At 43.2% G+C, this 8,564-nt stretch overlaps 1 pseudogene; it reads left to right on the forward strand.

Annotated features, from left to right (window-relative positions):
* Window positions 1-6,892: 6,892 nt before the first annotated feature.
* Window positions 6,893-7,523, forward strand: LOC146548195 (histone H1-like; annotated as a pseudogene).
* The last annotated feature ends 1,041 nt before the right edge of the window (window positions 7,524-8,564 follow it).

Consider the following 8,564-nt stretch of genomic DNA (forward strand, 5'->3'; position numbering starts at 1 on the left):
GTTGGAATATGTTCAAAAGCTAGATTTCTGCATTCTGTCACACACACACACAGCTACATAAATGGCTCTAAGTGCATTCATGTGTTGAATAAACAAAGATTACATGTTAATATTTTGTTAGTACCCTTATTTCATTGTGTTACATTTTACCCCAGGATGTGTTACAACTAACCCAGACTATGGGGTTAATTGTAACATTTCACTTTTTTTTTTTTTTTTGTGTCCCGTTTGGATCTTTAGCCATCAGAATTGTTGTCTTAAGGCCAAGAAAGATGCCAAGCGGATTTATTTTACCAAGTGGATCATCATGGCCTTGCCATATTGGTCCATTTGATTGACCTTTATTATAATTATGAATTTATTTTATTTTCAGTTGCTACAAACGGGACAGACATGACTGGGGGTTAGGACAGGGGGAAAGAATGAAAGAAAGAGAGGGAGAGAAAAAAAGAAAACCAAAGGGGAGAAGAGACGGTGAGAAGGGGGGGAAGAAAGAAAAAACAAAAAAAAAAAAAAACACCAACAAAAAAAAAACAAAAACTCCTGGGTCACCTGTATGGAGAAAAAAAACAGAAGAGAAAGCAAACAACAAAGAACAACATAATAAAAAAAACAGCACCATCACAATAAACTAGCTAGTAGTAGATATCAGTAGATACTAAATAATAAACGATATTGTGCAGCACGCAAGATAGACAGCGCACAATGTGCTTTGAGGCAGCAGCCAAGAAAGCTGTAGTCTGCGTCTGTGAACACCCGTGTGTACACCTGTGTGCATACCTGTGTGGATCAGCATGCTTGCATTCCAAAGGTTTCTCCATGTAACGATCTGCTAGGGAGTGTGGGGAGCCACAGTCCCGTCCTCCAGGGCATGAAGCAGGTATGGAGGAGATCAAAACTCCAGACATCCAGAGGCCCCCAGAACACAAGAGACCAAGGAAGACCCACAGAGGGGCCGCCGCGCCACTGTCCCAGTTTGATCACATTTCAATGACTGACACATGAAGGTCTAACCGCTCTTCATAATCTGCTGTCCTGTTTGTTGCACCGTACTTTGTATTCATATCTTTTAATATCTGCCTTTCTCCCAGAGTCTGTCCTCCCGTCAGTCTTCCTTTGTGGACGCATCAAACTCAGCTGTGGCTCAGAGGAAACTCTTCCTCACTACGGGGAACTCTGAGGTTGACTTCAGCTTTTTGTGTTTAGTTAATGTGAGAATCACAGAAAAATGCTGATATGAGTGGAAGGTTCTGCTGGGAAATTGGCAAAGAGCAGATTATTGAACAGCGAGGCAGACAGTTCATTTCAGTGATGCCAGTTTATTAGAAACGAGGACTGTGGGGCTGCTGGAAGTCAGGACGGCCGTTCTCTGGATAAACCTGACAGCTGAGGTGGAGAGCAGGATTTATCCACAGACGGCTTCTTCCAAGCAAATGTCCTGAACACACCTGAGCTGAGGGTTACACAGAAACTGTCTTAAAGCACGAGCCTGGATCAGACTCGAGGACTCAGAGCTCAGGTGTGTGACGTCACATTGATCCACCTCTCGGGGTTTTTGTGTTCTGATGTATCTGGTTTCTCTTTAAGCTCCAAACAATACCGAGCCTACGATTCATCATCGTCCTGCTCAGAGATGATGAGCCTGAGCGTGTTTGTGTTTCCATGGATCAAACTGTGCTGCTTTGTTTGGTTAACGAGGTGATTAAAGTCTTTGACCAAACACTGGATGACTGACAGCTGCAGGCTGAACATCAGGAGGTCGAGAGGCCAAAGTCTGAGGAGCTCAAAGCTCCACAAACACTTATTCACAGAAAAAAGGACTACAAACATGGAGGAGCAGCAATCAGAACATGAGCTAAAGGCTACATGCTAATAACATTTCCCCTGGATGTGGTTTTAACAGGATCATGAATGATGAAGTATTTAAAGTCAGTTCCAGCCTGAGTCGGTGCCGTGTTGGAAGCTCTGATATGCAGAAACGTTCAAACATGGGACAGGAATAAAAACACTCCTGTGACGTCAGAGTTTATGAATGATGACAAACTGTTGCTTGTTTTTAGAAACTTTGTTGATGCTTAAAATGATCAGGAAATAAAAGCTGAATAGATCCACTTCAAACAGGAGAAGCTTTCCAGTTTGCATCAGCTGGGAAACTCGCTCATATCCAGTGTTGGGCAAGTTACTTTCAAATAGTCATTCAAAATTAATTAAGTCATTAATTATAGTTACTAATTACTTCTTCAAAAAGTAACTTAGTTAGTAACTGAGTGACAAGGTTCTAGATGTAATTAATTACTAGGAAAAGTAACTATTGTGTAACTTTAAAAATACCCTCTGGGCTCCAGGGTATAATCGGCCATTGTGACTCCTTTTGTCAGGGTCCTGGGTCGCAGCGTTTTGTGTTTCCTTTTGGTTTCATCTTGTGTTTGGTGTTTGTTCTGATTTTGTTTTAGTTCTTAGGGTTTGGTTCTTATGTTTAGTGCTTCCGTGTTTTATCAGCCCTGCCTGTGTCTGTCCTCTGTGCTCTGTTCGTGTCCTTGTGTTGTAAAACAGTCTGTGTGTTTCCTGTTTTACTTTGAAGGTTTGTGTCTCGTCTTGTGGTTCAGCTGTGCTCCCCTCCTGTGTGTCATCCCCTCATTACCTCGTGTGTATTTATAGAGTGTGTCTGCCTGTGTTGCTTGTGGCGTCGTCTGCATTACTCTGTGTGTCTCCGTGTCCATCGGTGTGTCTCCACGTCTCTCTGCCTTCTTCGTGTCATCTCTGTGTTTCCCTGCTGCCCTCATGTTTTCTGCTTTGTCTGTTAGTTTGTCCCAGTTTAGGTTGATGTTCGCTTCTTCCCTCACCTTTGTTATTTTCACTGTAAATAAATCTCCACCGCCGTCTGCATCTTGGTCCTCATTCACTCCACCACACGACTGCTGCCCCAGCCGTGACAGCTTTTTATGTTTCCTCTACATTTACCTTTAAAAATTATTTACTTTGCCGTGTTTGGTATCATTCTTTTCAGCACAACCTCACGTGTCTGAATCTGCAGTTATGTTTTCATTTTGACAAACTGTATTAACACAATTGATCTAAAATCAGACAGAAAACAAAAAAGTTATATTTTTTACTGTAACAACCACGAACATGTTTAACGAATCATTTTTATAACTTTAAATGTAAATATAAATTTGAAAATTATACACACAAGTTTTGCAAACAACAAAGTTATTTGCAGCCATTTACCTTTTACCCTTTTTTTAATAACCATTAAACTATTTCCAGAACAATCAGCTGTTCTGCATTCAATAAGACGCCACACGAATTATTTGTGCGACTCCAAAATAATAATTAGTGTCCAGTATAAAGGAGAAGATCACAGCCTGATACCTGCAGGTCTGACAGCAGCTCATAAGCAGAGAGTGCTCGCTGCTGTCCTTAGACACTAAACATGAAACTATTGAGGAACAAACACACGTATATATTGTTTATCATGACTCTGGTTTTACTGGCCTATCAACACAGTTTATAAACTGGTATATGTCACCTTGTTGCTTTGTCTGTAAGTGGTCATGTGATTGTCTTACCACGACTCCTTTATTCTTCCTCAGGCAAACAGCAGCACTCATGCGATTGTTTTGCCCCCTGAGCTCCAGCTGTTGTGCCAAAAAGTGATGGTCTGTCTGCGGGAGCGCACAGCTGCTTAAAGCTGCAGCGCCCAGATTACTTACAGCTACTTCCTGCAGCTGATATAAGCTGCTGTAAGCTGAACACAGCTTCAACCGTCTGTTTGTTGAAAAATAGTAACGGACCGCCCCACATTTTCTTGTTAGTAATTGTAACGGCGTTGTAACGATAGGAATAGTAATTAGATTACTCTTTACTGAAAAAGTAGTGCCGTTACTCCCATTACTGGTAACGAGCAGTGTTAGAGTTTGTATTGTTGATTGTCATTTATGCTTAGAAATATTTAACCATAGATGCTTAGAGGTGTATAATCAATTGTGTAGTGATAAGTTGTGTGATCTTTAACAGGCTACAGAGGCTTGGTGTGCATTCCACACTAGAATGCACACCTACATCCTGGGAGCACGGGAAGAGGTCGCATCTTGTTTTAATTGTTTTATGGTAGGATTAACGTAGCTACGTCTGTTCTAGTCTAAGTGCTTTTCTGTTTAGATGAACTGCTGGACTTCCTCACCGGGGGGGGTCTAGTCTACCCTCTTCCTGACCAAGGATGTTTGACCCTTTGATCAGCAACACACACACACACACACACACACACACACACACACACACACACAGGCAAGGTACTCTTTGTTTGTATGTAGACGTCGGTATGTTAATGAACCTATGCATATTCATGTAACCTCAATAAAAGGACAGTGTATGGGAGGACGGACGAGAGCTACTGGGGTCAAGCGAAGGAACGGCGTTTGTCTGGTTCTCTCCCGTGCACGAGTACCATGAAGAAGTTTGCCTACTTGCGTCTTGCTTGCAGTGTAATTATATTGTCTTAACGTTCCAGCGAATAGGTTTATGCTACAAACCTAACATTAATTGGTCATTCGATGCCGGAGCCCTGGAATCGCATTCACCGAGGGGAGGAGAGGCACGCTGAAAGCCTGACGTCAGCCAGGAAGTTCCTGTGGATTCGCGGTCTGTCTTTTCTCCTCGATGAATGACGGTCGGCGGGATTCGGGCTGATATTACACTCTAAGCAACGCCAAGTAAGTTTAAAGAGGCCGACTCTATAACCGTGTCGTTGTGCAGTCTCCGCCACTGTGTGAGGCGTTGAGAAGAGGCCGACTCTATAACCGTGTCGTTGTGCAGTCTCCGCCACTGTGTGAGGCGTTGAGAAGTTCGCTACTTTGTGTAGCGATACCCGGGTTCCTTGCTACTTTGTGGAGCAAGAGGTTCCTCGCTACTTTGTGTGGCTAGAGGTGAGTTCTCCGCCGCTTTGTGGGGCGTTGAGAAGTTCCGCGGGGTCCAGATTGTGCTGGACGATAGGCCTATTTTGTGTTGTTTTTGTTGTCGTCGTCGTCGTTGTTGTTGTTGTTGTGTGAGTGTGTGCGGAGCAGAACATGTGGTCTGTGACACCGACTGTTGTTGTTATCATGGGTTTCTAAGCAACCAAGAGTGAGTCGGAGGGAGACAGACGTTTGTGCTGGACTTTGCTCCTGGCAGCACAAAGTATTTATGTAAAAAAGAGAGAGAGCGACGGCTCCACAGCTGCGCGGGTTCACGCGAGCGCGGTCACGCGGGTTTCACGCGGACCTGAGCCGTGCGGTTAATCGCAGGCTTAAAAATGGAAGAGATTAAAATGTTAGAAGTTTTCAGAAAACACACCAGCCTTGAAGAGTGTGTGGAAAAGGCCAGCCCACATCAGCAGCTGTGCTCTGGTGGGTGGCTTTCCCCCCACCCCTTCCTGACACAAAATGTTAACAGCCTGTGTGCCAAACCATTGAGGTGGATAGTTGTTAAAAGTAACCTACATTAAACTTGTGGTTGCTTAAATTCAGTACGATGACATGTGAGGTGAAGTGATATAGATAAATATTTAAACTAATGAAGTGCATAGAGGCACTTGACCTGTGTGGAAGACTGTCTTCTTATTATGAGCCATTGTTGAGATATAGAGCACATCTGTGAAAACAACTAATATGCTGAACCCTATATGAAACATCTAAAAGTACGTGATGGAGAAGCTGAATTGAATATGAAAGTGTAAGACTTTGCCGCTGTGGGCAGAGCAACTACTGTGTGATGTTGCGTTGCAGTTTTTTTTTTCTCTTCTGAGCTGATGTGCAGGCTACACATTATCAGATCGAGAGCTGTCTGAGAACTACTCTAAGAGAGGGAAACAGCACTATGTTAACTGTGATAACTGGAGTGTGCAGCGTTTCCATGAGCAGTTTTCCTGCATCTTGACTTGTGTGTAGAGTGTTCATAACATCAGCATCATGTTTTTGTTTATTTGTTTGTTGGGTTGAAAAATAGTTAAATAAACTGGTGATCATATTTACGGATCACCATGGCACATATCATCAGCCATGTGATTTATTTTTGCAGATGACAAAGTGAGTGTGAATGTGTCTGACGTCACAGTGTTTTTGTGCACTGTGCAAAAGTGATTGCCTCTGATTGTGAGTGAGAGCGGTGATTTTGCAGACCACCAGCTATTGTGAAGAAAAAAAAAAAAGAGTGAAAGAGAAATAATCATAGGAAAAAGGTTTTGTGTTGATCAGCCGAAAAACAACTACAATGTCATTTTCTGCTTTTAAGAAAGGATTGTTCACACAAACACAGACAGAGAGAGAGAGAGAGATGTGTGTTGATTAAACAGTGATGATAATAATGAACATGTTTTAGTTTGTCACTTTTAGGTGAAAAGCAGACCTGAATCAATTTTCCACATGCAGCAGTCGGAAGAAAGTTATAGTTTAACATCATTGGAAACATGCAGGCCAAGTTTCTGGCTGACTTATTTAAAGCGCAATGTGTATGTGTCTCTCAACCTCACAAGCAAGCAAGCTCTCACCCCTCCCTGAAGACAAGGAATGCAGCTCCAAAGCAATAACATGATAAAGAGACAGCATCAAGTCCTGAGCAAAAAAGTCCCAACAAGCAGCAGCAATGTGGATAAACAGCAGCAGAAGAAGAAAGCAAACCCATCTTCCTGTCTGATTGGATGAATTCCACGGAAGGGCGAGCAAGATGGCGGCGTGAAGAAGAGTTTTTGTTTGAGTTCTCAGCACGAGACACTTATTTGACGTCTTTCTGGCTTTCGGGACTTTTTTGGAGATCAGCGCGCTAAGCTTGCTGGATCTGAGGCCAGGTTCTGCGGCGGCAGCATGTCGAAATGCTCAAAAAGGACTGAGTGACTCGGGCAAGCCACATGAAAGAAATGGACCCTTCATGATGCGTTCAACGTGCCAGCGCTGTGGTGGGAAAGGCTCCATCATAAACACGCCCTGCGCCCTGCGCCGAGGTTCAGGCCAAGAAGAAGAAGACGATGACTTCCAAGCCCAAGAAGGTCGGCCTCAGCGTGGGCGAGCTGATTGTGAAAGCCGTGGCCGCTTCCAAGGAGCGCAACGGCCTGTCTGTGGCCGCTCTCAAGAAGGCTCTGGCTGCCGGAGGCTACGATGTGGACAAGAACAAGGCCCGTGTCAAGACCGCCATCAAGAGTCTGGTGGCGAAGGGCACTCTGGTGCAGACCAAGGGCACCGGGGCCTCCGGATCCTTCAAGATGAACAGGGTTACTGAGACCAAAGCCAAGAAGCCTGCCGCGGCCAAAGCCAAGAAACCGGCAGCAGCTGCTAAGAAGTCGCCCAAGAAGGCAGCGGCAGCACTTCAGACACTAGCACAAGGTCAACCGCATCAGAGGAGGGACAGGACAATAGTGAGAGTGGCTGTGACTTCACTGTGCATGTGAAGAAAACGTTTGAGGAGAACTGAACAGTTGGAGTTTGACATTTGCCACCTGTGGAGTAAAATGGCAAGAAGAGACAGTGGGACACAGGACAAAGCTGAAGGAGAACTGCCGGCTATTGGACTGTTGAAGTGGGAGAGGACAACAGAGTGAGAAGACTAGGTGAGAACACATAGGAATTATTTAATGTGGGAAATCAAAATTTGGGTTAGCAAACCTGGGGAAAAGAAAACTGACTGCTTAAGTTGGAAAATTGAGACGGAGTCTGAAACATTGCGAAAATAGAAACATATACAAAATCACACACACACAAGCAGAACATGCATTAACCCTACTAACAATTCCAAACACAAAATGACTCATGAAGACTCATAGCACATTAGTTAAGAAATGATTAAATAATAGCAGAGAAATGTGTAGGAAAGGCAGCTTTAAGAACATGCTCTGCTGGAGATGCAGCTCCACAGACATGCATTAGACCTGCCTAATAACACAAACACATGTAATGAAAATTAGCTTGTTATCTTTCATCAGTGTTACAATAGTGTCAATTTAGCAGACACTTGTTATCAAATGCTGAATTTATCCTAAAGAAAAAAAATTGACTCTCCAAGTTGCAGGACAACAATTTAACTTTTGTGGGAAAAAAAAAAAAATCCTGGTTTGATAAATCAGTGATCAGACAATAAATTTAGTGTTAAAATGGTAAATTGGGAGAAGCTTCCTGCTTGATTGAGGCAGCATAAGTAATTTACTGTATGAGGGAAATTGTCTTTTGTGATACTATTTTGAACATGCTTTTCTGTCGTCCTGTCAACTTAGTGGGTTAATAGCTGATATGCAAATTAGTTGATCGGTTTTAGATTAATGAAAGGTGACTGAATTCTAGTATGAGTGAATGAGATGTGTTGGAGTTGTTGTGTGTTGAGTGGAGACTCTAAAACACTGAGTTTCCTGCTTTGATGTGCGAGTGAATCCTGTATTTAGATACACAACTCTGAATACGTCAGAACAGACTGTTTTGTGAAGTGCATGACAGCATGTCACATGTTTTATGATGAAGGGAAAAGGAAAATTGAATAAAATAGATCTGTGGCCTAAATGAGTGAAGAGCACAGACCTGGTAATTAAACTCATAGCTAATAAGACA

This window comes from Mchenga conophoros, linkage group LG23 (genome assembly GCF_057382185.1).
Source record: "Mchenga conophoros isolate Kocher_MC1m ecotype Shallow Benthic linkage group LG23, M_conophoros_male_GT1.1, whole genome shotgun sequence".
Taxonomy (NCBI): Eukaryota; Metazoa; Chordata; class Actinopteri; order Cichliformes; family Cichlidae; genus Mchenga; species Mchenga conophoros.